The sequence below is a fragment of the Microtus oregoni genome, unplaced genomic scaffold (assembly GCF_018167655.1).
Source record: "Microtus oregoni isolate MIOR12 unplaced genomic scaffold, Mior012 000084F_ref0000050, whole genome shotgun sequence".
NCBI lineage: Eukaryota > Metazoa > Chordata > Mammalia > Rodentia > Cricetidae > Microtus > Microtus oregoni.
Window position 1 is genome coordinate 3,007,445 of NW_024544550.1, and position 26,720 is coordinate 3,034,164.

Below are 26,720 nucleotides of genomic sequence, written 5' to 3' on the forward strand. Positions count from 1 at the left end.
TGCTGGGTGCTCAGTGGTCAGTGCTCAGGGTGCTGGGTGCTCAGTGCTCAGTGCTCAGGGTGCTGGGTTTTCAGTACTCAGGGTGCTCGGTGCTCAGTGCTCTGGGTGCTGGGTGCTCAGTACTCAGGGTGCTGGGTGCTCAGTCCTCAGGGTGCTCAGTCCTCAGGGTGCTCGGTGGCTCAGTGCTCAGTACTCAGGGTGCTCAGTGCTCAGTACTCAGAGTGCTTTGTGCTCAGTGCTCAGGGGTGTTCAGTGCTCAGTACTCAGCGTGCTTTGTGCTCAGTGCTCAGGGTGCTGGGTGCTCAGTGCTCAGGGTGCTGGGTGCTGAGTACTCGGGGTGCTGGGTGCTCAGTGCTCGGGGTGCTGGGTGCTCAGTGCTCGGTGTGCTGGGTGCTCAGTGCTCGGGGTGCTGGGTGCTCAGTGCTCGGGGTGCTGGGTGCTCAGTGCTCGGGGTGCTGGGTGCTCAGTGCTCGGGGTGCTGGGTGCTCAGTGCTCGGGGTGCTGGGTGCTCATTGCTCGGGCTGCTGGGTGCTCAGTGCTCGGGGTGCTCGGTGCTCAGTGCTCGGGGTGCTCGGTGCTCATTCTCGGGGTGCTGGGTGCTCAGTGCTCAGGGTGCTGGGTGCTCAGTGCTCAGGGTCCTCGGTGCTCAGTACTCAGGGTGCTCAGTACTCAGCGTGCTTTGTGCTCAGTGCTCAGGGTGCTGGGTGCTCAGTACTCAGGGTGCTGGGTGCTCAGTGCTCAGGGTGCTGGGTGCTCAGTGCTCGGGGGTGCTCGGTGCTCAGTACTCAGGGTGCTGGGTGCTCCGTGCTCGGGTGCTGGGTGCTCAGTGCTCAGGGTGCTGGGTGCTCAGTACTCGGGGTGCTTGGTGCTCAGTACTCAGGGTGCTGGGTGCTCAGTACTCAGGGTGCTGGGTGCTCAGTACTCAGGGTGCTCGGTGCTCAGAACTCAGGGTGCTGGGTGCTCAATGCTCAGGTGCTGTGTGCTAAGTACTCAGGGTGCTGGGTGCTCAGTACTCAGGGTGCTGGGTGCTCAGTGCTCAGGGTGCTGGGTGGTCAGTACTCAGGGTTCTGGGTGCTCAGCACTCAGGGTGCTCAGTACTCAGGGTGCTGGGTGCTCAGTGCTCGGGGTGCTGGATGCTCAGTGCTCAGGGTGATCGGTGCTCAGTACTCAGGATGCTGGGTGCTCAGTACTCAGGGTGCTGGGTGCTCAGTACTCAGGGTGCTGGGTGCTCAGTCCTCAGGGTGCTCAGTGCTCAGGGTGCTGGGTGCTCAGTGCTCAGGGTGATCGGTGCTCAGTACTCAGGATGCTGGGTGCTCAGTACTCAGGGTGCTGGGTGCTCAGTGCTCAGGGTGCTCAGTGCTCAGTACTCAGGGTGCTGGGTGCTCAGTACTCAGGGTGCTGGGTGCTCAGTGCTCGGGTTGGTGGGTGCTCATTACTCAGGGTGCTCAGTGCTCAGTACTCAGGGTGCTGGGTGCTCAGTACTCAGGGTGCTGGGTTCTCAGTGCTCGGGTTGGTGGGTGCTCATTACTCAGGGTGCTGGGTGCTCAGTGCTCGGGGTGCTCGGTGCTCAGTACTCAAGGTGCTGGGTGCTCAGTGCTCACGGTGCTGGGTGCTCAGTCCTCGGGGTGCTCCGTGCTCAGTGCTCAGGGTGCTGGGTGCTCAGTACTCAGGGTGCTCGGTGCTCAGTACTAAGGGTGCTCAGTGCTCAGTGCTCGGGGTGCTGGGTGCTCAGTACTCAGGGTGCTGGGTGCTCAGTACTCAGGGTGCTGGGTGCTCAGTGCTCAGTACTCAGCGTGCTGGGTGCTCAGTGCTTAGAGTGTTGGGTGCTCAGTACTCAGGGTGCTGGGTGCTCAGTGCTCAGTGCTCAGGGTGCTCAGTGCTCAGGGTGCTCAGTGTTCACGGTGCTGGGTGCTCAGGGTGCTGGGTGCTCAGTGCTCGGGGTGCTGGGTGCTCAGTGCTCAGTGCTCAGGGTGCTGGGTGCTCAGTGCTCAGTGCTCAGGGTGCTGGGTGTTCAGTACTCAGGGTGCTCGGTGCTCAGTGCTCTGGGTGCTGGGTGCTCAGTACTCAGGGTGCTCGGTGCTCAGTGCTCAGTACTCAGGGTGCTCAGTGCTCAGTACTCAGAGTGCTTTGTGCTCAGTGCTCAGGGTGTTCAGTGCTCAGTACTCAGCGTGCTTTGTCCTCAGTGCTCAGGGTGCTGGGTGCTCAGTGCTCAGGGTGCTGGGTGCTGAGTACTCGGGGTGCTGGGTGCATAGTGCTCGGGGTGCTGGGTGCTCAGTGCTCGGGGTGCTGGGTGCTCAGTGCTCGGTGTGCTGGGTGCTCAGTGCTCGGGGTGCTGGGTGCTCATTGCTCAGGGTGCTGGGTGCTCAGTGCTCGGGGTGCTCGGTGCTCAGTGCTCGGGGTGCTGGGTGCTCAGTACTCGGGGTGCTAGGTGCTCAGTACTCAGGGTGCTGGGTGTTCAGTGCTCAGGGTGCTGGGTGCTCAGTGCTCGGGGGTGCTGGGTGCTCGGTGCTCAGGTTGCTGGGTGCTCAGTTCTCGGGGTGCTGGGTGCTCAGTACTCAGGGTGCTGGGTGCTCATTGCTCGGGGTTCTGGGTGCTCAGTGCTACGGGTGCTGGGGTGCTCAGTGCTCGGGGTGCTGGGTGCTCAGTGCTCGGGGCGCTGGGTGCTCAGTGCTCGGGGTGCTCGGTGCTCAGTACTCAGGGTGCTGGGTGCTCAGTGCTCAGGGTGCTCGGTGCTCAGTACTCAGGGTGCTGGGTGCTCAGTGCTCGGTGTGCTCAGTGCTCAGTACGTTGGGTGCTCAGTACTCAGGGTGCTTTGTGCTCAGTGCTCAGGGTGATCGGTGCTCAGTACTCAGGGTGCTGGGTGCTCAGGGCTCGGGGTGCTGGGAGCTCAGTACTCAGGGTGCTGGGTGCTCAGTGCTCGGGGTGCTGGGTGCTGAGTGCTCAGGGTGCTGGGTGCTCAGTACTCGGGGTGCTCGCTGCTCAGTACTCAGGGTGCTGGGTGCTCAGTGCTCAGGGTGCTGGGTGCTCAGTACTCAGGGTGCTCGGTGCTCAGTACTCAGGGTGATCGGTGCTCAGTCCTCAGGGTGCTCAGTACTCAGGGTGCTGGGTGCTAAGTGCTCTGGTTGCTCAGTACTCAGGGTGCTGGGTGCTCAGTACTCAGGGTGCTGGGTGCTCAGTGCTCGGGGTGCTGGGTGCTCAGTACTCAGGGTGCTGGGTGCTCAGTGCTCAGGGTGCTGGGTGCTCAGTACTCAGGGTGCTGGGTGCTCAGTACTCAGGGTGCTCAGTGCTCGGGGAGCTCGGTGCTCAGTACTCAGGGTGCTGCGTGCTCAGTACTCAGTGCTCGGGGGTCCTGGGTTCTCAGCCCTCTGGGTGCTTAGTGCACAGTACTCAGGTGCTGGGTGCTCAGTATTCAGGGTGCTCAGTGCTCGGGGTGCTGGGTGCTCAGTACTCAGGGTGCTGGGTGCTCAGTACTCAGGGGTGCTGGGTGCTCATTCTCGGGGTGCTGGGTGCTTAGTGCTCGGGCTGCTGGGTGCTCAGTACTCGGGGTGCTGGTTGCTCAGTGCTCAGCGTGCTGGGTGCTCAGTACTCAGGGTGCTCGGTTCTCAGTACTCAGGGTGCTGGGTGCTCATTCTCGGGGGTGCTGGGTGCTCACTGCTCAGGGTGCTATGTGCTCAGTGCTCAGGGTCCTCGGTGCTCAGTACTCAGGGTGCTAAGTACTCAGCGTGCTTTGTGCTCAGTGCTCAGGGTGCTGGGTGCTCAGTACTCAGGGTGCTGGGTGCTCAGTGCTCAGGGTGCTGGGTGCTCAGTGCTCGGCGTGCTCGGTGCTCAGTACTCAGGGTGCTGGGGTGCTCAGTGCTCGGGGGTGCTGGGTGCTCAGTGCTCAGGGTGCTGGGTGCTCAGTACTCGGGGTGCTTGGTGCTCAGTACTCAGGGTGCTGGGTGCTCAGTACTCAGGGTGCTGGGTACTCAGTACTCAGGGTGCTCGGTGCTCAGAACTCAGGGTGCTAGGTGCTCAGTGCTCAGGTGCTGGGTGCTAAGTACTCAGGGTGCTGGGTGCTCAGTACTCAGGGTGCTGGGTGCTCAGTGCTCAGGGTGCTGGGTGCTCAGTACTCAGGGTGCTGGGTGCTCAGCACTCAGGGTGCTCAGTACTCAGGGTGCTGGGTGCTCAGTGCTCGGGGTGCTGGGTGCTCAGTACTCAAGGTGCTCAGTACTCAGGGTGCTGGGTGCTCAGTGCTCGGGGTGCTGGATGCTCAGTGCTCAGGGTGATCGGTGCTCAGTACTCAGGGTGCTGGGTGCTCAGTCCTCAGGGTGCTCAGTGATCAGGGTGCTGGGTGCTCAGTGCTCGGGGTGCTCGGTGCTCAGTACTCAGGTTGCTGAGTGCTCAGTACTCAGGTTGCTGGGGTGCTCAGTACTCAGGGTGCTGGGTGCTCAGTGCTCAGGGTGCTCAGTGCTCAGTACTCAGGGTGCTGGGTGCTCAGTACTCAGGGTGCCGGGTGCTCAGTGCTCGGGTTGGTGGGTGCTCATTACTCAGGGTGCTGGGTGCTCAGTGCTCGGGGTGCTCGGTGCTCAGTACTCAAGGTGCTGGGTGCTCAGTGCTCACGGTGCTGGGTGCTCAGTGCTCGGGGTGCTGGATGCTCAGTACTCAGGGTGCTGGGTGCTCAGTACTCAGGGTGCTGGGTGCTCAGTCCTCAGGGTGCTCAGTGATCAGGGTGCTGGGTGCTCAGTGCTCGGGGTGCTCGGTGCTCAGTACTCAGGTTGCTGAGTGCTCAGTACTCAGGTTGCTGGGTGCTCAGTACTCAGGGTGCTGGGTGCTCAGTGCTCAGGGTGCTCAGTGCTCAGTACTCAGGGTGCTGGGTGCTCAGTACTCAGGGTGCCGGGTGCTCAGTGCTCGGGTTGGTGGGTGCTCATTACTCAGGGTGCTGGGTGCTCAGTGCTCGGGGGTGCTCGGTGCTCAGTACTCAAGGTGCTGGGTGCTCAGTGCTCACGGTGCTGGGTGCTCAGTCCTCGGGGTGCTCCGTGCTCAGTGCTCAGGGTGCTGGGTGCTCAGTACTCAGGGTGCTCGGTGCTCAGTACTAAGGGTGCTCAGTGCTCAGTACTCAGGTTGCTCAGTGCTCAGTGCTCGGGGTGCTGGGAGCTCAGTACTCAGGGTGCCTAGTGCTCAGTACACAGGGTGCTGGGTGCTCAGTGCTCAGTACTCAGCGTGCTGGGTGCTCAGTGCTTAGAGTGTTGTGTGCTCAGTACTCAGGGTGCTGGGTGCTCAGTGCTCAGTGCTCAGGGTGCTCAGTGCTCAGGGTGCTCAGTGTTCACGGTGCTGGGTGCTCAGGGTGCTGGGTGCTCAGTGCTCGGGGTGCTGGGTGCTCAGTGCTCAGTGCTCAGGGTGCTGGGTACTCAGTGCTCAGTGCTCAGGGTGCTGGGTGTTCAGTACTCAGGGTGCTCGGTGCTCAGTGCTCTGGGTGCTGGGTGCTCAGTACTCAGGGTGCTGGGTGCTCAGTCCTCAGGGTGCTCAGTACTCAGGGTGCTCGGTGCTCAGTGCTCAGTACTCAGGGTGCTCAGTGCTCAGTACTCAGAGTGCTTTGTGCTCAGTGCTCAGGGTGCTGGGTGCTCAGTGCTCAGGGTGCTGGGTGCTGAGTACTCGGGGTGCTGGGTGCTCAGTGCTCGGGGTGCTGGGTGCTCAGTGCTCGGGGTGCTGGGTGCTCAGTGCTCGGGGTGCTGGGTGCTCATTGCTCAGGGTGCTGGGTGCGCAGTGCTCGGGGTACTCGGTGCTCAGTGCTCGGGGTGCTTGGTGCTCATTCTCGGGGTGCTGGGTGCTCAGTGCTCAGGGTGCTGGGTGCTCAGTGCTCAGGGTCCTCGGTGCTCAGTACTCAGGGTGCTCAGTACTCAGCGTGCTTTGTGCTCAGTGCTCAGGGTGCTGGATGCTCAGTACTCAGGTTGCTGGGTGCTCAGTACTCAGGGTGCTGGGTGCTCAGTACTCAGGGTGCTCGGTGCTCAGAACTCAGGGTGCTGGGTGCTCAGTGCTCAGGTGCTGGGTGCTAAGTACTCAGGGTGCTGGGTGCTCAGTACTCAGGTTGCTGGGTGCTCAGTGCTCAGGGTGCTGGGTGCTCAGTACTCAGGGTGCTGGGTGCTCAGCACTCAGGGTGCTCAGTACTCAGGGTGCTGGGTGCTCAGTGCTCGGGGTGCTGGGTGCTCAGTACTCAGGGTGCTCAGTACTCAGGGTGCTGGGTGCTCAGTGCTCGGGGTGCTGGATGCTCAGTGCTCAGGGTGATCGGTGCTCAGTACTCAGGATGCTGGGTGCTCAGTACTCAGGTTGCTGGGTGCTCAGTACTCAGGGTGCTGGGTGCTCAGTCCTCAGGGTGCTCAGTGCTCAGGGTGCTGGGTGCTCAGTGCTCGGGGTGCTCGGTGCTCAGTACTCAGATTGCTGAGTGCTCAGTACTCAGGTTGCTGGGTGCTCAGTACTCAGGGTGCTGGGTGCTCAGTGCTCAGGGTGCTCAGTGCTCAGTACTCATGGTGCTGGGTGCTCAGTACTCAGGGTGCTGGGTGCTCAGTGCTCGGGGTGCTGGGTGCTCAGTGCTCAGTGCTCAGGGTGCTGGGTGCTCAGTGCTCAGTGCTCAGGGTGCTGGGTGTTCAGTACTCAGGGTGCTCGGTGCTCAGTGCTCTGGGTGCTGGGGTGCTCAGTACTCAGGGTGCTGGGTGCTCAGTCCTCAGGGTGCTCAGTACTCAGGGTGCTCGGTGCTCAGTGCTCAGTACTCAGGGTGCTCAGTGCTCAGTACTCAGAGTGCTTTGTGCTCAGTGCTCAGGGTGTTCAGTGCTCAGTACTCAGCGTGCTTTGTGCTCAGTGCTCAGGGTGCTGGGTGCTCAGTGCTCAGGGTGCTGGGTGCTGAGTACTCGGGGTGCTGGGTGCTCAGTGCTCGGGGTGCTGGGTGCTCAGTGCTCGGGGTGCTGGGTGCTCAGTGCTCGGGGTGCTGGGTGCTCAGTGCTCGGGGTGCTGGGTGCTCATTGCTCGGGGTGCTGGGTGCTCAGTGCTCGGGGTGCTCGGTGCTCAGTGCTCGGGGTGCTGGGTGCTCATTACTCGGAGTGCTCGGTGCTCAGTACTCAGGGTACTGGGTGTTCAGTGCTCAGGGTGCTGGGTGCTCAGTGCTCGGGGTGCTGGGTGCTCGGTGCTCAGGTTGCTGGGTGCTCAGTACTCGGGGTGCTGGGTGCTCAGTACTCAGGGTGCTGGGTGCTCATTGCTCGGGGTGCTGGGTGCTCAGTGCTACGGGTGCTGGGGTGCTCAGTGCTCGGGGTGCTGGGTGCTCAGTGCTCTGAGCGCTGGGTGCTCAGTGCTCGGTGTGCTCGGTGCTCAGTACATTGGGTGCTCAGTACTCAGGGTGCTTTGTGCTCAGTGCTCAGGGTGATCGGTGCTCAGTACTCAGGGTGCTCAGTACTCAGAGTGCTGGGTGCTCAGGGCTCGGGGTGCTGGGAGCTCAGTACTCAGGGTGCTGGGTGCTCAGTGCTCGGGGTGCTGGGTGCTGAGTGCTCAGGGTGCTGGGTGCTCAGTACTCGGGGTGCTCGGTGCTCAGTACTTAGGGTGCTGGGTGCTCAGTACTCAGGGTGCTGGGGTGCTCAGTACTCAGGGTGCTCGCTGCTCAGTACTCAGGGTGCTGGGTGCTCAGTGCTCAGGGTGCTGGGTGCTCAGTACTCAGGGTGCTCGGTGCTCAGTACTCAGGGTGATCGGTGCTCAGTACTCAGGGTGCTGGGTGCTCAGTGCTCGGGGTGCTGGGTGCTCAGTACTCAGGGTGCTGGGTGCTCAGTGCACAGGGTGCTGGGTGCTCAGTACTCAGGGTGCTGGGTGCTCAGTACTCAGGGTGCTCAGTGCTCGGGGAGCTCGGTGCTCAGTACTCAGGGTGCTGGGTGCTCAGTACTCAGTGCTCGGCGTCCTGGGTTCTCAGCCCTCTGGGTGCTTAGAGCACAGTACTCAGGGTGCTGGGTGCTCAGTATTCAGGGTGCTCAGTGCTCGGGGTGCTGGGTGCTCAGTACTCAGGGTGCTGATTGCTCAGTACTCAGGGTGCTGGGTGCTCATTCTCGGGGTGCTGGGTGCTCAGTGCTCGGGGTGCTGGGTTCTCAGTACTCGGGGTGCTGGTAGCTCAGTGCTCAGCGTGCTGGGTGCTCAGTACTCAGGGTGCTCGGTTCTCAGTACACAGGGTGCTGGGTGCTCATTCTCGGGGTGCTGGGTGCTCAGTGCTCAGGGTGCTGGGTGCTCAGTGCTCAGGGTGCTCAGTACTCAGCGTGCTTTGTGCTCACTGCTCAGGTTGCTGGGTGCTCAGTACTCAGGGTGCTGGGTGCTCAGTACTCACGGTGCTGGGTGCTCAGTACTCGGGGTGCTGGGTGCTCATTACACAGGGTGCTGGGTGCTCAGTGCTCGGGGTGCTCGCTGCTCAGTACTCTTGGTGCTGGGTGCTCAGTACTCAGGGTGCTGGGTGCTCAGTGCTCGGGGTGCTCGGTGCTCAGTGCTCAGGATGCTCGGTGCTCAGTACTTTTGGTGCTGGGTGCTCAGTACTCAGGGTGCTGGGTGCTCAGTGCTCGGGGTGCTCGGTGCTCAGTACTCAGGGTGCTGGGTGCTCAGTGCTCAGGGTGCTGGGTGCTCAGTACTCAAGTTGCTGGGTGCTCAGTGCTCAGGGTGCTCGGTGCTCAGTACTCAGGGTGCTGGGTGCTCAGTGCTCGGGGTGCTGGGTGCTCAGTGCTCAGGGTGCTGGGTGCTCAGTACTCGGGGTGCTCGGTGATCAGTACTCAGGGTGCTGGGTGCTCAGTACTCAGGGTGCTGGGTGCTCAGTACTCAGGGTGCTCGGTGCTCAGAACTCAGGGTGCTGGGTGCTCAGTGCTCAGGTGCTGGGTGCTAAGTACTCAGGGTGCTGGGTGCTCAGTACTCAGGGTGCTGGGTGCTCAGTGCTCAGGGTGCTGGGTGCTCAGTACTCAGGGTGCTGGGTGCTCAGCACTCAGGGTGCTCAGTACTCAGGGTGCTGGGTGCTCAGTGCTTGGGGTGCTGGGTGCTCAGTACTCAGGGTGCTCAGTACTCAGGGTGCTGGGTGCTCAGTGCTCAGGGTGCTGTGTGCTCAGTACTCAGGGTGCTGGGTGCTCAGTACTCAGGGTGCTGGGTGCTCAGTCCTCAGGGAGCTCAGTGCTCAGGGTGCTGGGTGCTCAGTGCTCGGGGTGCTCGGTGCTCAGTACTCAGGTTGCTGAGTGCTCAGTACTCAGGTTGCTGGGTGCTCAGTACTCAGGGTGCTGGGTGCTCAGTGCTCAGGGTGCTCAGTGCTCAGTACTCAGGGTGCTGGGTGCTCAGTACTCAGGGTGCTGGGTGCTCAGTGCTCAGGTTGGTGGGTGCTCAGTACTCAGGGTGCTGGGTGCTCAGTGCTCGGGGTGCTCGGTGCTCAGTACTCAAGGTGCTGGGTGCTCAGTGCTCACGGTGCTGGGTGCTCAGTCCTCGGGGTGCTCCGTGCTCAGTGCTCAGGGTGCTGGGTGCTCAGTACTCAGCGTGCTCTGTGCTCAGTACTAAGGGTGCTCAGTGCTCAGTACTCAGGTTGCTCAGTGCTCAGTGCTCGGGGTGCTTGGTGCTCAGTACTCAGGGTGCTGGGTGCTCAGTACTCAGGGTGCTGTCTGCTCAGTGCTCAGGACTCAGCGTGCTGGGTGCTCAGTGCTCGGGGTGCTGGGTCCTCAGTGCTCAGGGTGCTGGGTGCTCAGTGCTCAGGGTGCTGGGTGCTCAGTGCTCGGGGTGCTGGGTGCTCAGTGCTCAGGGTGCTGGTTGCTCAGTACACAGTGTGCTCAGTGGTCAGGGTGCTGGGTGCTCAGAATTCAGGGTGCTGGGTGCTCAGTACTCAGGGTGCTGGGTGCTCAGTACTCAGGGTGCTTGGTGCTCAGTACTCAGGGTGCTGGGTGCTCAGTGCTCAGGGTGCTCGGTGCTCAGTACTCATGGTGCTGGGTGCTCATTCTCGGAGTGCTGGTTGCTCAGTACTCTGGTGGCTCAGTACTCTGGTTGCTCGGGGCTCAGTACTAATGGTGCTGGGTGCTCAGTGCACAGGGTGCTGGGTGCTCAGTACTCAGGGTGCTGGGTGCTCAGTACTCAGGGTGCTCAGTGCTCGGGGAGCTCGGTGCTCAGTACTCAGGGTGCTGGGTGCTCAGTACTCAGTGCTCGGCGTCCTGGGTTCTCAGCCCTCTGGGTGCTTAGAGCACAGTACTCAGGGTGCTGGGTGCTCAGTATTCAGGGTGCTCAGTGCTCGGGGTGCTGGGTGCTCAGTACTCAGGGTGCTGATTGCTCAGTACTCAGGGTGCTGGGTGCTCATTCTCGGGGTGCTGGGTGCTCAGTGCTCGGGGTGCTGGGTTCTCAGTACTCGGGGTGCTGGTAGCTCAGTGCTCAGCGTGCTGGGTGCTCAGTACTCAGGGTGCTCGGTTCTCAGTACACAGGGTGCTGGGTGCTCATTCTCGGGGTGCTGGGTGCTCAGTGCTCAGGGTGCTGGGTGCTCAGTGCTCAGGGTGCTCAGTACTCAGCGTGCTTTGTGCTCACTGCTCAGGTTGCTGGGTGCTCAGTACTCAGGGTGCTGGGTGCTCAGTACTCACGGTGCTGGGTGCTCAGTACTCGGGGTGCTGGGTGCTCATTACACAGGGTGCTGGGTGCTCAGTGCTCGGGGTGCTCGCTGCTCAGTACTCTTGGTGCTGGGTGCTCAGTACTCAGGGTGCTGGGTGCTCAGTGCTCGGGGTGCTCGGTGCTCAGTGCTCAGGATGCTCGGTGCTCAGTACTTTTGGTGCTGGGTGCTCAGTACTCAGGGTGCTGGGTGCTCAGTGCTCGGGGTGCTCGGTGCTCAGTACTCAGGGTGCTGGGTGCTCAGTGCTCAGGGTGCTGGGTGCTCAGTACTCAAGGTGCTGGGTGCTCAGTGCTCAGGGTGCTCGGTGCTCAGTACTCAGGGTGCTGGGTGCTCAGTGCTCGGGGTGCTGGGTGCTCAATGCTCAGGGTGCTGGGTGCTCAGTACTCGGGGTGCTCGGTGATCAGTACTCAGGGTGCTGGGTGCTCAGTACTCAGGGTGCTGGGTGCTCAGTACTCAGGGTGCTCGGTGCTCAGAACTCAGGGTGCTGGGTGCTCAGTGCTCAGGTGCTGGGTGCTAAGTACTCAGGGTGCTGGGTGCTCAGTACTCAGGGTGCTGGGTGCTCAGTGCTCAGGGTGCTGGGTGCTCAGTACTCAGGGTGCTGGGTGCTCAGCACTCAGGGTGCTCAGTACTCAGGGTGCTGGGTGCTCAGTGCTTGGGGTGCTGGGTGCTCAGTACTCAGGGTGCTCAGTACTCAGGGTGCTGGGTGCTCAGTGCTCAGGGTGCTGTGTGCTCAGTACTCAGGGTGCTGGGTGCTCAGTACTCAGGGTGCTGGGTGCTCAGTCCTCAGGGAGCTCAGTGCTCAGGGTGCTGGGTGCTCAGTGCTCGGGGTGCTCGGTGCTCAGTACTCAGGTTGCTGAGTGCTCAGTACTCAGGTTGCTGGGTGCTCAGTACTCAGGGTGCTGGGTGCTCAGTGCTCAGGGTGCTCAGTGCTCAGTACTCAGGGTGCTGGGTGCTCAGTACTCAGGGTGCTGGGTGCTCAGTGCTCAGGTTGGTGGGTGCTCAGTACTCAGGGTGCTGGGTGCTCAGTGCTCGGGGTGCTCGGTGCTCATTACTCAAGGTGCTGGGTGCTCAGTGCTCACGGTGCTGGGTGCTCAGTCCTCGGGGTGCTCCGTGCTCAGTGCTCAGGGTGCTGGGTGCTCAGTACTCAGCGTGCTCTGTGCTCAGTACTAAGGGTGCTCAGTGCTCAGTACTCAGGTTGCTCAGTGCTCAGTGCTCGGGGTGCTTGGTGCTCAGTACTCAGGGTGCTGGGTGCTCAGTACTCAGGGTGCTGTCTGCTCAGTGCTCAGGACTCAGCGTGCTGGGTGCTCAGTGCTCGGGGTGCTGGGTCCTCAGTGCTCAGGGTGCTGGGTGCTCAGTGCTCAGGGTGCTGGGTGCTCAGTGCTCGGGGTGCTGGGTGCTCAGTGCTCAGGGTGCTGGTTGCTCAGTACACAGTGTGCTCAGTGGTCAGGGTGCTGGGTGCTCAGAATTCAGGGTGCTGGGTGCTCAGTACTCAGGGTGCTGGGTGCTCAGTACTCAGGGTGCTTGGTGCTCAGTACTCAGGGTGCTGGGTGCTCAGTGCTCAGGGTGCTCGGTGCTCAGTACTCATGGTGCTGGGTGCTCATTCTCGGAGTGCTGGTTGCTCAGTACTCTGGTGGCTCAGTACTCTGGTTGCTCGGGGCTCAGTACTAATGGTGCTGGGTGCTCAGTACTCAGGGTGCTCGGTGCTCAGTTTCTCAGGGAGCTCGGTGCTCAGTGTTTGGGGTGCTGGGTGCTCAGTACTCAGGGTGCTGGGTGCTCAGTGCTCAGGGTGCTGGCTGCTCAGTGCTCAGTGTGCTGGGTGCTCAGTACTCAGTGCTCAGGATGCTGGGTGCTCAGTGCTCAGGGTGCTGGGTGCTCAGTGCTCAGGGTGCTCAGTGCTCAGTGCTCAGTACTCAGGGTGCTGGGTGCTCAGTACTCAGGGTGCTGGGTGCTCAGTGCTCGGGGTACCCGGTGCTCAGTGCTCAGGGTGCTCGGTGCTCAGTACTCAGGGTGCTGAGTGCTCAGTGCTCAGGGTGCTGGGTGCTCAGTGCTCAGGGTGGCCTGGGGTGCTCAGTGCTCAGCGTGCTTGATGCTCAGTACTCAGGGTGCTGGGTGCTCAGTGCTCAGGGTCCTGGGTGCTCAGTGCTCGGTGTGCTGGGTGCTCAGTACTCAGGGTGCTGGGTGCTCAGTACTCAGGGTGCTGGGTGCTCAGTGCTCAGCGTGCTGGGTGCTCAGTACTCAGGGTGCTCGGTGCTCAGTGCTTGGTGTGCTGGGTGCTCAGTACTCAGGGTGCTGGTGGCTCAGTGCTCAGGGTGCTGGGTGCTCAGTACTCAGTGCTCAGGATGCTGGGTGCTCAGTGCTCGGGCTGCTGGGTGCTCAGTGCTCAGGGTGCTGGGTGCTCAGTACTCAGGGTGCTGGGTTCTCAGTACTCAGGGTGCTGGGTGCACAGTGCTAGGGGTGCTGGGTGCTCAGTGCTCGGGGTCTGGGTGCTCAGTACTCAGGGTGCTGGGTGCTCAGTACTCAGGGTTCTGGGTGCTCAGTGCTCAGGGTGCTGGGTGCTCAGTGCTCGGGGTGCTCGGTGCTCAGTACTCAGGGTGCTGGGTGCTCAGTGCTCGGGGTGCTTGGTGCTCAGTACTCCGGGGTGCTCGGTGCTCAGTACTCAGGGTGCTGGGTGCTCAGTACTCAGGGTGCTGGGTGCTCAGTAGTCAGGGTGCTCGGTGCTCAGAACTCAGGGTGCTGGGTGCTCAGTACTCAGGGTGCTGGGTGCTCAGTGCTCGGGGTGCTGGGTCATCAGTACTCAGGGTGCTCAGTACTCAGGGTGCTGGGTGCTCAGTGCTCGGGGTGCTGGATGCTCAGTGCTCAGGGTGATCGGTGCTCAGTACTCAGGATGCTGGGTGCTCAATACTCAGGGTGCTGGGTGCTCAGTACTCAGGGTGCTGGGTGCTCAGTCCCTCAGGGTGCTCAGTGCTCAGGGTGCTGGGTGCTCAGTGCTCGGGGTGCTCGGTGCTCAGTACTCAGGTTGCTGAGTGCTCAGTACTCAGGTTGCTGGGTGCTCAGTACTCAGGGTGCTGGGTGCTCAGTGCTCAGGGTGCTCAGTGCTCAGTACTCAGGGTGCTGGGAGCTCAGTACTCAGGGTACTGGGTGCTCAGTGCTCGGGTTGCTGGGTGCTCAGTACTCAGGGTGCTGGGTGCTCAGTGCTCGGTGTGCTCGGTGCTCAGTAGTCAAGGTGCTGGGTGCTCAGTGCTCACGGTGCTGGGTGCTCAGTCCTCGGGGTGCTCCGTGATCAGTGCTCAGGGTGCTTTGTGCTCAGTACTCAAGGTGCTCGGTGCTCAGTACTAAGGGTGCTCAGTGTTCAGTACTCAGGTTGCTCAGTGCTCAGTGCTCGGGGTGCTGGGTGCTCAGTACTCAGGGTGCTGGGTGCTCAGTACTCAGGGTGCTGGGTGCTCAGTGCTCAGTACTCAGTGTGCTGGGTGCTCAGTGCTCGGGGTGCTGGGTCCTCAGTGCTCAGGGTGCTGGGTGCTCAGTACTAAGTGTGCTGGGTGCTCAGTGCTCGGGGTGCTGGGTCCTCAGTCCTCAGGCTGCTCAGTGCTCAGTGCTCGGTGTGCTGGGTGCTCAGTGCTCGGGGTTCTGGGTGCTCAGTGCTCAGGGTGCTGGTTGCTCAGTACTCAGTGTGCTCAGTGCTCAGGGTGCTGGGTGCTCAGAATTCAGGGTGCTGGGTGCTCAGTACTCAGGGTGCTGGGTGCTCAGTACTCAGGGTGCTTGGTGCTCAGTACTCAGGGTGCTGGGTGCTCAGTGCTCAGGGTGCTCGGTGCTCAGTACTCATGGTGCTGGGTGCTCATTCTCGGGGTGCTGGGTGCTCAGTACTCAGTTTGCTCAGTACTCTGGGTGCTCGGGGCTCAGTACTCATGGTGCTGGGTGCTCAGTACTCAGGGTGCTCGGTGCTCAGTTCTCAGGGAGCTCGGTGCTCAGTGTTTGGGGTGCTGGGTGCTCAGTACTCAGGGTGCTGGGTGCTCAGTGCTCAGGGTGCTGGCTGCTCAGTGCTCAGTGTGCTGGGTGCTCAGTATTCAGTGCTCAGGATGCTGGGTGTTCAGTGTTCGGGGTGCTGGGTGCTCAGTGCTCAGGGTGCTCACTGCTCAGTGCTCAGTACTCAGGGTGCTGGGTGCTCAGTACTCAGGGTGCTGGGTACTCAGTGCTCGGGGTACCCGGTGCTCAGTGCTCGGGGTGCTGAGTGCTCAGTGCTCAGGGTGCTGGGTGCTCAGTGCTCAGGGTGCTGGGTGCTCAGTGCTCAGCGTGCTTGATGCTCAGTACTCAGGGTGCTGGGTGCTCAGTGCTCAGGGTCCTGGGTGCTCAGTGCTCGGTGTGCTGGGTGCTCAGTACTCAGGGTGTTGGGTGCTCAGTACTCAGGGTGCTGTGTGCTCAGTACTCGGGGTGCTGGGTGCTTAGTGCTCAGCGTGCTGGGTGCTCAGTACTCAGGGTGCTCGGTGCTCAGTGCTTGGGGTGCTGGGAGCTCAGTACTCAGGGTGCTGGGTGCTCAGTGCTCAGGGGTGCTGGGTGCTCAGTGCTCAGGGTGCTGGGTGCTCAGTACTCAGTGCTCAGGATGCTGGGTGCTCAGTGCTCGGGCTGCTGGGTGCTCAGTGCTCAGGGTGCTGGGTGCTCAGTACTCAGGGTGCTGGGTTCTCAGTACTCAGGGTGCTGGGTGCACAGTGCTAGGGGTGCTGGTTGCTCAGTGCTCGGGGTCTAGGTGCTCAGTACTCAGGGTGCTGGGTGCTCAGTACTCAGGGTTCTGGGTGCTCAGTGCTCAGGGTGCTGGGTGCTCAGTGCTCTGGGTGCTGGGTGCTCAGTTCTCAGGGTGCTGGGTGCTCAGTGCTCAGGGTGCTGGGTGCTCAGTGATCGGGGTGATGGGTGCTGAGTGCTCAGGGTGCTGGGTGATCAGTGCTCGGGGTGCTCGGTGCTCAGTGCTCAGGGTCCTGGGTGCTCAGTACTCAGGGTGCTGGGTGCTTAGTACTCAGGGTGCTCAGTGCGCAGTACACAGGGTGCTGGGTGCTCAGTGCTCGGGTGCTGGGTGCTCAGTGCTCAGGGTGCTGGGTGCTCAGTGCTCGGGAGCTCGGTGCTCAGTACTCAGGGTGCTGGGTGCTCAGTACTCAGTGCTCGGGGTCCTGGGTGCTCCGTGCTCGGGGTGTTGGGTGCTCAGTAACTCAGGGTGCTGGGTGCTCATTCTCGGGGTGCTGGGTGCTCAGTGCTCGGGGTGCTGGGTGCTCAGTACTCAGGGTGCTGGGGGCTCAGTACTCAGGGTGCTGGGTGCTCAGTACTCAGGGTGCTGGGGTGCTCATTCTCGGGGTGCTGGGTGCTCAGTGCTCTGGGTGCTGGTTGCTCAGTACTCAGGGTGCTGGGGGCTCAGTACTCAGGGTGCTGGGTGCTCAGTACTCAGGGTGATCTGTTCTCAGTACTCAGGGTGCTGGGTGCTCAGTGCTCGGGGTGCTGGGTGCTCAGTACTCGGGGTGCTCATTACTCAGTGTGCTGGGTGCTCAGTACTCAGGGTGCTGGGTGCTCAGTGCTCAGGGTGCTCGGTGCTCAGTACTCGGGGTGCTGGGTGCTCAGTATTCGGGGTGCTGGGTGCTCAGTGCTCAGGGTGCTCGGTGCTCAGTGCTCGGGGTGCTGGGTGCTCAGTGCTGAGGGTGCTGGCTGCTCAGTGCTCAGGGTGCTGGGTGCTCAGTACTCAGGGTGCTAGGTGCTCAGTGCTCAGGGTCCTCTTTGCTCAGTACTCAGGGTGCTCAGTGCTCAGTACTCAGCGTGCATGTGCTCAGTGCTCAGGGTGCTGGGTGCACAGTACTCAGGGTGCTGGGTGCCCAGGACTCAGGGTGCTGGGTGCTCAGTACTCAGGGTGCTGGGTGCTCAGTGCTCGCGGTGCTCGGTGCTCAGTACTCAGGGTGCTGGGTGCTCAGTGCTCAGGGTGCTGGGTGCTCAGTACTCAGGGTGCTCAGTACTCAGTACTCAGGTTCTGGGTGCTCAGTGCTTGGGGTGCTGGGTGCTCAGTGCTCAGGGTGCTGGGTGCTCAGTGCTCGGGGTGCTGGGTGCTCAGTACTCAGGGTACTCGGTGCACAGTACTCAGGGTGCTGGGTGCTCAGTACTCAGGCTGCTGGGTGCTCAGTACTCAGGGTGCTGGGTGCTCAGTACTCAGGGTGCTGGGTGCTCAGTACTCAGGGTGCTGGGTGCTCAGTGCTCAGGGTGCTGGGTGCTCAGTACTCAGGGTGCTCGGTGCCCAGTACTCATGGTGCTGGGTGCTCATTCTCGGGGTGCTGGGTGCTCAGTACTCAGGTTGCTCAGTACTCTGGGTGCTCGGGGCTCAGTACTCATGGTGCTGGGTGCTCAGTACTCAGGGTGCTCGGTGCTCAGTTCTCAGGGAGCTCGGTGCTCAGTGTTTGGGGTGCTGGGTGCTCAGTGCTCAGTGTGCTCAGTGCTCAGTGCTCAGTACTCAGGGTGCTGGGTGCTCAGTGCTCAGGGTGCTGGGTGCTCAGTGCTCAGGGTGCTGGGTGCTCAGTGCTCAGCGTGCTTGATGCTCAGTACTCAGGGTACTGGGTGCTCAGTGCTCAGGGTGCTGGGTGCTCAGTGCTCAGCGTGCTTGATGCTCAGTACTCAGGGTGCTGGGTGCTCAGTGCTCAGGGTCCTGGGTGCTCAGTGCTCAGGGTGCTGGGTGCTTAGTACTCAGGGTGCTCAGTGCGCAGTACACAGGGTGCTGGGTGCTCAGTGCTCGGGGTGCTGGGTGCTCAGTGCTCAGGGTGCTGGGTGCTCAGTACTCAGGGTGCTGGGTGCTCAGTACTCAGTGCTCGGGGTCCTGGGTGCTCCGTGCTCGGGGTTTTGGGTGCTCAGTACTCAGGGTGCTGGGTGCTCATTCTCGGGTGCTGGGTGCTCAGTGCTCGGGGTGCTGGGTGCTCAGTACTCAGGGTGCTGGGGCCTCAGTACTCAGGGTGCTGGGTGCTCAGTACTCAGGGTGCTCGGTTCTCAGTACTCAGGGTGCTGGGTGCTCATTCTCGGGGTGCTGGGTGCTCAGTGCTCGGTTTGCTGGTTGCTCAGTACTCAGGGTGCTGGGGGCTCAGTACTCAGGGTGCTGGGTGCTCAGTACTCAGGGTGATCTGTTTCTCAGTACTCAGGATGCTGGGTGCTCAGTGCTCGGGGTGCTGGGTGCTCAGTACTCGGGGTGCTGGGTGCTCAGTGCTCAGGGTGCTGGGTGCTCAGTGCTCGGGGTGCTGGGTGCTCAGTGCTGAGGGTGCTGGCTGCTCAGTGCTCAGGGTGCTGGGTGCTCAGTACTCAGGGTGCTAGGTGCTCAGTGCTCAGGGTCCTCGGTGCTCAGTACTCAGGGTGCTCAGTGCTCAGTACTCAGCGTGCATGTGCTCAGTGCTCAGGGTGCTGGGTGCTCAGTACTCAGGGTGCTGGGTGCCCAGGACTCAGGGTGGTGGGTGCTCAGTACTCAGGTGCTGGGTGCTCAGTGCTCGGGGTGCTCGGTGCTCAGTACTCAGGGTGCTGGGTGCTCAGTGCTCAGGGTGCTGGGTGCTCAGTACTCAGGGTGCTCAGTATTCAGTACTCAGGGTGCTGGGTGCTCAGTGCTTGGGGTGCTGGGTGCTCAGTGCTCAGGGTTCTGGGTGCTCAGTGCTCAGGGTGCAGGGTGCTCAGTACTCAGGGTGCTCGGTGCTCAGTACTCAGGGTGCTGGGTGCTCAGTACTCAGGTGCTGGGTGCTCAGTACTCAGGGTGCTGGGTGCTCAGTACTCAGGGTGCTGGGTGCTCAGTGCTCAGGGTGCTGTGTGCTCAGTACTCAGGGTGCTGGGTGCTCAGTACTCAGGGTGCTTGGTGCTCAGTGCTCAGGGTGCTGGGTGCTCAGTACTCAGGGTGCTCGGTGCTCAGTACTCATGGTGCTGGGTGCTCATTCTCGGGGTGCTGGGTGCTCAGTACTCAGGTTGCTCAGTACTCTGGGTGCTCGGGGCTCAGTACTCATGGTGCTGGGTGCTCAGTACTCAGGGTGCTCGGTGCTCAGTTCTCAGGGAGCTCGGTGCTCAGTGTTTGGGGTGCTGGGTGCTCAGTACTCAGGGTGCTGGGTGCTCAGTGCTCAGGGTGCTGGCTGCTCAGTGCTCAGTGTGCTGGGTGCTCAGTACTCAGTGCTCAGGATGCTGGGTGCTCAGTGCTCAGGGTGCTGGGTGCTCAGTGCTCAGGGTGCTCAGTGCTCAGTGCTCAGTACTCAGGGTGCTGGGTGCTCAGTACTCAGGGTGCTGGGTGCTCAGTGCTCGGGGTACCCGGTGCTCAGTGCTCGGGGTGCTCGGTGCTTAGTACTCAGGGTGCTCGGTGCTCAGAACTCAGGGTGCTGGGTGCTCAGTGCTCAGGTGCTGGGTGCTAAGTACTCAGTGTGCTGGGTGCTCAGTACTCAGGGTGCTGGGTGCTCAGTGCTCAGGGTGCTGGGTGCTCAGTACTCAGGGTGCTGGGTGCTCAGCACACAGGGTGCTCAGTACTCAGGGTGCTGGGTGCTCAGTTTTCGGGGTGCTGGGTGCTCAGTACTCAGGGTGCTCAATACTCAGGGTGCTGGGTGCTCAGTGCTCGGGGTGCTGGATGCTCAGTGCTCAGGGTGATCGGTGCTCAGTACTCAGGATGCTGGGTGCTCAGTACTCAGGGTGCTGGGTGCTCAGTACTCAGGGTGCTGGGTGCTCAGTCCCTCAGGGTGTTCAGTGCTCAGGGTGCTGGGTGCTCAGTGCTCGGGGTGCTCGGTGCTCAGTACTCAGGTTGCTGAGTGCTCAGTACTCAGGTTGCTGGGTGCGCAGTACTCAGGGTGCTGGGTGCTCAGTGCTCAGGGGGCTCAGTGCTCAGTACTCAGGGTGCTGGGTGCTCAGTACTCATTGTGCTGGGTGCTCAGTGCTCGGGTTGCTGGGTGCTCAGTACTCAGGGTGCTGGGTGCTCAGTGCTCGGGGTGTTCCGTGCTCAGTACTCAAGGTGCTGGGTGCTCAGTGCTCACGGTGCTGGGTGCTCAGTCCCTCGGGTGCTCCGTGCTCAGTGCTCAGGGTGCTGGGTGCTCAGTACTCAGGGTGCTCAGTGCTCAGTACTAAGGGTGCTCAGTGCTCAGTACTCAGGTTGCTCAGTGCTCAGTGCTCGGGGTGCTGGGTGCTCAGTACTCAGGGTGCTGGGTGCTCAGTACTCAGGGTGCTGGGTGCTCAGTGCTCAGTACTCAGCGTGCTGGGTGCTCAGTGCTCGGGGTGCTGGGTCCTCAGTGCTCAGGGTGCTGGGTGCTCAGTACTCAGGGTGCTGGGTGCTCAGTGCTCGGGGTGCTGGGTCCTCAGTGCTCAGGGTGCTCAATGCTCAGTGCTCGGGGTGCTGGGTGCTCAGTGCTCGGGGTGCTGGGTGCTCAGTGCTCAGGGTGCTGGTTGCTCAGTACTCAGTGTGCTCAGTGCTCAGGGTGCTGGGTGCTCAGAACTCAGGGTGCTGGGTGCTCAGTACTCAGGGTGCTGGGTGCTCAGTACTCAGGGTGCTTGGTGCTCAGTACTCAGGGTGCTGGGTGCTCAGTGCTCAGGGTGCTCGGTGCTCAGTACTCATGGTGCTGGGTGCTCATTCTCCGGGTGCCGGGTGCTCAGTACTCAGGTTGCTCAGTACTCTGGGTGCACGGGGCTCAGTACTCATGGTGCTGGGTACTCAGTACTCAGGGTGCTCGGTGCTCAGTTCTCAGGGTGCTCGGTTCTCAGTGTTTGGGGTGCTGGGTGCTCAGTACTCAGGGTGCTGGGTGCTCAGTGCTCAGGGTGCTGGCTGCTCAGTGCTCAGGGTGCAGGGTGCTCAGTACTCAGTGCTCAGGATGCTGGATGCTCATTGCTCAGGGTGCTGGGTGCTCAGTGCTCAGGGTGCTCAGTGCTCAGTGCTCAGTACTCAGGGTGCTGGGTGCTCAGTACTCAGGGTGCTGGGTGCTCAATGCTCGGGGTACCCGGTGCTCAGTGCTCGGGGTGCTCGGTGCTCAGTACTCAGGGTGCTGAGTGCTCAGTGCTCAGGGTGCTGGGTGCTCAGTGCTCAGGGTGCTGGGTGCTCAGTGCTCGGGGAGCTCGGTGCTCAGTACTCAGGGTGCTGGGTGCTCAGTACTCAGTGCTCGGGGTCCTGGGTGCTCCGTGCTTGGGGTGCTGGGTGCGCAGTACTCAGGGTGCTGGGTGCTCATTCTCGGGGTGCTGGGTGCTCAGTACTCGGGGTGCTGGGGGCTCAGTACTCAGGGTGCTGGGTGCTCAGTACTCAGGGTGCTCGGTTCTCAGTACTCAGGGTGCTGGGTGCTCATTCTCGGGGTGCTGGGTGCTCAGTGCTCGGGGTGCTGGGTGCTCAGTACTCAGGGTGCTGGGTGCTCAGTACTCAGGGTGATCTGTTCTCAGTACTCAAGGTGCTGGGTGCTCAGTGCTCGCGGTGCTGGGTGCTCAGTGCTCAGGGTCCTCGGTGCTCAGTACTCAGGGTGCTCAGTGCTCAGTACTCAGCGTGCTTTGTGCTCAGTGCTCAGGGTGCTGGGTGCTCAGTACTCAGGGTGCTGGGTGCTCAGTACTCAGGGTACTGGGTGCTCAGTACTCAGGGTGCTGGGTGCTCAGTGCTCGGGGTGCTCGGTGCTCAGTACTCAGGGTGCTGGGTGCACAGTGCTCATGGTGCTGGGGTGCTCAGTACTCAGGGTGCTCAGTACTCAGTATTCAGGGTGCTGGGTGCTCAGTGCTTGGGGTGCTGGGTGCTCAGTGCTCAGGGAGCTGGGTGCTCAGTGCTCGGGGTGCTGGGTGCTCAGTACTCGGGGTGCTCGGTGCTCAGTACTCAGGGTGCTGTATGCTCAGTACTCAGGGTGCTGGGTGTTCAGTACTCAGGGTGCTGGGTGCTCAGTACTCAAGGTGCTGGGTGCTCAGTACTCCGGGTGCTGGGTGCTCAGTGCTCAGGGTGCTGTGTGCTCAGTACTCAGGGTGCTGGGTGCTCAGTGCTCAGGGTGCTGGGGTGCTCAGTGCTCGGGGTGCTCGGTGCTCAGTACTCAGGGTGCTGGGTGCTCAGTGCTCAGGGTGCTGGGTGCTCAGTGCTCAGGGTGCTGGCTGCTCAGTACTCTGGGTGCTCGGTGCTCAGTACTCAGGGTGCTGGGTGCTCAGTACTCAGGGTGCTGGGTGCTCAGTACTCAGGGTGCTCGGTGCTCAGTACTCAGGGTGCTGGGTGCTCAGTGCTCAGGTGCTGGGTGCTAAGTACTCAGGGTGCTGGGTGCTCAGTACTCAGGGTGCTGGGTGCTCAGTACTCAGGGTGATCTGTTCTCAGTACTCAGGATGCTGGGTGCTCAGTGCTCGGGGTGCTGGGTGCTCAGTACTCGGGGTGCTCAGTACTCAGGGTGCTGGGTGCTCAGTACTCAGGGTGCTGGGTGCTCAGTGCTCGGGGTGCTCGGTGCTCAGTACTCGGGGTGCTGGGTGCTCAGTACTCGGGGTGCTGGGTGCTCAGTGCTCAGGGAGCTGGGTGCTCAGTGCTCGTGGTGCTGGGTGCTCAGTGCTGAGGGTGCTGGCTGCTCAGTGCTCAGGGTGCTGGGTGCTCAGTGCTCAGGGTGCTGGGTGCTCAGAACTCAGGGTGCTGGGTGCTCAGTACTCAGGGTGCTGGGTGCTCAGTACTCAGGGTGCTTGGTGCTCAGTACTCAGGGTGCTGGGTGCTCAGTGCTCAGGGTGCTCGGTGCTCAGTACTCATGGTGCTGGGTGCTCATTCTCGGGGTGCCGGGTGCTCAGTACTCAGGTTGCTCAGTACTCTGGGTGCACGGGGCTCAGTACTCATGGTGCTGGGTGCTCAGTACTCAGGGTGCTCGGTGCTCAGTTCTCAGGGTGCTCGGTTTCTCAGTTTTTGGGGTGCTCCTTGCTCAGTACTCAGGGTGCTGGGTGCTCAGTGCTCAGGGTGCTGGCTGCTAAGTGCTCAGGGTGCTGGGTGCTCAGTACTCAGTGCTCAGGATGCTGGATGCTCATTGCTCAGGGTGCTGGGTGCTCAGTGCTCAGGGTGTTCAGTGCTCAGTGCTCAGTACTCAGGGTGCTGGGTGCTCAGTACTCAGGGTGCTGTGTGCTCAATGCTCGGTGTACCCCGGTGCTCAGTGCTCGGGGTGCTCGGTGCTCAGTACTCAGGGTGCTGAGTGCTCAGTGCTCAGGGTGCTGGGTGCTCAGTGCTCAGGGTGCTGGGTGCTCAGTGCTCGGGGAGCTCGGTGCTCAGTACTCAGGGTGCTGGGTGCTCAGTACTCAGTGCTCGGGGTCCTGGGTGCTCCGTGCTTGGGGTGCTGGGTGCTCAGTACTCAGGGTGCTGGGTGCTCATTCTCGGGGTGCTGGGTGCTCAGTACTCGGGGTGCTGGGGGCTCAGTACTCAGGGTGCTGGGTGCTCAGTACTCAGGATGCTCGGTTCTCAGTACTCCAGGGTGCTGGGTGCTCATTCTCGGGGTGCTGGGTGCTCAGTGCTCGGGGTGCTGGGTGCTCAGTACTCAGGGTGCTGGGTGCTCAGTACTCAGGGTGATCTGTTCTCAGTACTCAGGGTGCTGGGTGCTCAGTGCTCGGGGTGCTCAGTGCTCAGTACTCAGCGTGCTTTGTGCTCAGTGCTCAGGGTGCTGGGTGCTCAGTACTCAGGGTGCTGGGTGCTCAGTACTCAGGGTACTGGGTGCTCAGTACTCAGGGTGCTGGGTGCTCAGTGCTCGGGGTGCTCGGTGCTCAGTACTCAGGGTGCTGGGTGCACAGTGCTCAGGGTGCTGGGTGCTCAGTACTCAGGGTGCTCAGTACTCAGTATTCAGGGTGCTGGGTGCTCAGTGCTTGGGGTGCTGGGTGCTCAGTGCTCAGGGAGCTGGGTGCTCAGTGCTCGGGGTGCTGGGTGCTCAGTACTCGGGGTGCTCGGTGCTCAGTACTCAGGGTGCTGTATGCTCAGTACTCAGGGTGCTGGGTGTTCAGTACTCAGGGTGCTGGGTGCTCAGTACTCCGGGAGCTGGGTGCTCAGTACTCCGGGTGCTGGGTGCTCAGTGCTCAGGGTGCTGTGTGGTCAGTACTCAGGGTGCTGGGTGCTCAGTGCTCAGGGGTGCTGGGTGCTCAGTGCTCGGGGTGCTCGGTGCTCAGTACTCAGGGTGCTGGGTGCTCAGTGCTCAGGGTGCTGGGTGCTCAGTGCTCAGGGTGCTGGCTGCTCAGTACTCTGGGTGCTCGGTGCTCAGTACTCAGGGTGCTGGGTGCTCAGTACTCAGGGTGCTGGGGTGCTCAGTACTCAGGGTGCTCGGTGCTCAGTACTCAGCGGTGCTGGGTGCTCAGTGCTCAGGTGCTGGGTGCTAAGTACTCAGGGTGCTCAGTACTCAGGGTGCTGGGTGCTCAGTGTTCGGGGTGCTGGGTGCTCAGTACTCAGGGTGCTCAATACTCAGGGTGCTGGGTGCTCAGTACTCAGGGTGCTGGGTGCTCAGCACACAGGGTGCTCAGTACTCAGGGTGCTGGGTGCTCAGTGTTCGGGGTGCTGGGTGCTCAGTACTCAGGGTGCTCAATACTCAGGGTGCTGGGTGCTCAGTGCTCGGGGTGCTGGATGCTCAGTGCTCAGGGTGATCGGTGCTCAGTACTCAGGATGCTGGGTGCTCAGTACTCAGGGTGCTGGGTGCTCAGTACTCAGGGTGCTGGGTGCTCAGTCCTCAGGGTGCTCAGTGCTCAGGTGCTGGGTGCTCAGTGCTCGGGGTGCTCGGTGCTCAGTACTCAGGTTGCTGAGTGCTCAGTACTCAGGTTGCTGGGTGCGCAGTACTCAGGGTGCTGGGTGCTCAGTGCTCAGGGTGCTCAGTGCTCAGTACTCAGGGTGCTGGGTGCTCAGTACTCAGGGTGCTGGGTGCTCAGTGCTCGGGTTGCTGGGTGCTCAGTACTCAGGGTGCTGGGTGCAAAGTGCTCGGGGTGCTCCGTGCTCAGGTACTCAAAGGTGCTGGGTGCTCAGTGCTCAAGGTGCTGGGTGCTCAGTCCTCGGGTGCTCCGTGCTCAGTGCTCAGGGTGCTGGGTGCTCAGTACTCAGGGTGCTCGGTGCTCAGTACTTTAGGGTGCTCAGTGCTCAGTACTCAGGTTGCTCAGTGCTCAGTGCTCGGGGTGCTGGGTGCTCAGTACTCAGGGTGCTGGGTGCTCAGTACTCAGGGTGCTGGGTGCTCAGTGCTCAGTTCTCAGGGTGCTGGGTGCTCAGTGCTCGGGGTGCTGGGTCCTCAGTGCTCAGGGTGCTCAATGCTCAGGGCTCGGGGTGCTGGGTGCTCAGTGCTCGGGGTGCTGGGTGCTCAGTGCTCAGGGTGCTGGTTCCTCAGTACTCAGTGTGCTCAGTGCTCAGGTGCTGGGTGCTCAGAACTCAGGGTGCTGGTGCTAAGTACTCAGGGTGCTGGGTGCTCAGTACTCAGGGTGCTTGGTGCTCAGTACTCAGGGTGCTGGGTGCTCAGTGCTCAGGGTGCTCGGTGCTCAGTACTCATGGTGCTGGGTGCTCATTCTCGGGGTGCCGGGTGCTCAGTACTCAGGTTGCTCAGTACTCTGGGTGCACGGGGCTCAGTACTCATGGTGCTGGGTGCTCAGTACTCAGGGTGCTCGGTGCTCAGTTCTCAGGGTGCTCGGTTCTCAGTGTTTGGGGTGCTGGGTGCTCAGTACTCAGGGTGCTGGGTGCTCAGTGCTCAGGGTGCTGGCTGCTCAGTGCTCAGGGTGCTGCGTGCTCAGTACTCAGTGCTCAGGATGCTGGATGCTCATTGCTCAGGGTGCTGGGTGCTCAGTGCTCAGGGTGCTCAGTGCTCAGTGCTCAGTACTCAGGGTGCTGGGTGCTCAGTACTCAGGGTGCTGGGTGCTCAATGCTCGGGGTACCCGGTGCTCCAGTGCTCGGGGTGCTCGGTGCTCAGTACTCAGGGTGCTGAGTGCTCAGTGCTCAGGGTGCTGGGTGCTCAGTGCTCAGGGGTGCTGGGTGCTCAGTGCTCGGGGAGCTCGGTGCTCAGTACTCAGGGTGCTGGGTGCTCAGTACTCAGTGCTCGGGGTCCTGGGTGCTCCGTGCTTGGGGTGCTGGGTGCTCAGTACTCAGGGTGCTCAGTACTCAGTATTCAGGGTGCTGGGTGCTCAGTGCTTGGGGTGCTGGGTGCTCAGTGCTCAGGGAGCTGGGTGCTCAGTGCTCGGGGTGCTGGGTGCTCAGTACTCGGGGTGCTCGGTGCTCAGTACTCAGGGTGCTGTATGCTCAGTACTCAGGGTGCTGGGTGTTCAGTACTCAGGGTGCTGGGTGCTCAGTACTCAGGGTGCTGGGTGCTCAGTACTCCGGGTGCTGGGTGCTCAGTGCTCAGGGTGCTGTGTGCTCAGTACTCAGGGTGCTGGGTGCTCAGTGCTCAGGGTGCTGGGTGCTCAGTGCTCGGGGTGCTCGGTGCTCAGTACTCAGGGTGCTGGGTGCTCAGTGCTCAGGGTGCTGGGTGCTCAGTGCTCCGGGTGCTGGGTGCTCAGTACTCAGGGTGCTCGGTGCTCAGTACTCAGGGTGCTGGGTGCTCAGTGCTCAGGTGCTGGGTGCTAAGTACTCAGGGTGCTGGGTGCTCAGTACTCAGGGTGCTGGGTGCTCAGTACTCAGGTTGATCTGTTCTCAGTACTCAGGATGCTGGGTGCTCAGTGCTCGGGGTGCTGGGTGCTCAGTACTCGCGGGTGCTCAGTACTCAGGGTGCTGGGTGCTCAGTACTCAGGGTGCTGGGTGCTCAGTGCTCGGGGTGCTCAGTGCTCAGTACTCGGGGTGCTGGGTGCTCAGTACTCGGGGTGCTGGGTGCTCGGTGCTCAGGGTGCTGGGTGCTCAGTGCTCGTGGTGCTGGGTGCTCAGAACTGAGGGTGCTGGCTGCTCAGTGCTCAGGGTGCTGGGTGCTCAGTGCTCAGGGTGCTGGGTGCTCAGAACTCAGGGGTGCTGGGTGCTCAGTACTCAGGGTGCTGGGTGCTCAGTACTCAGGTTGCTTGGTGCTCAGTACTCAGGGTGCTGGGTGCTCACTGCTCAGGGTGCTCGGTGCTCAGTACTCATGGTGCTGGGTGCTCATTCTCGGGGTGCCGGGTGCTCAGTACTCATGGTGCTGGGTGCTCAGTACTCAGGGTTCTCGGTGCTCAGTTCTCAGGGTGCTCGGTTCTCAGTGTTTGGGGTGCTGGGTGCTCAGTACTC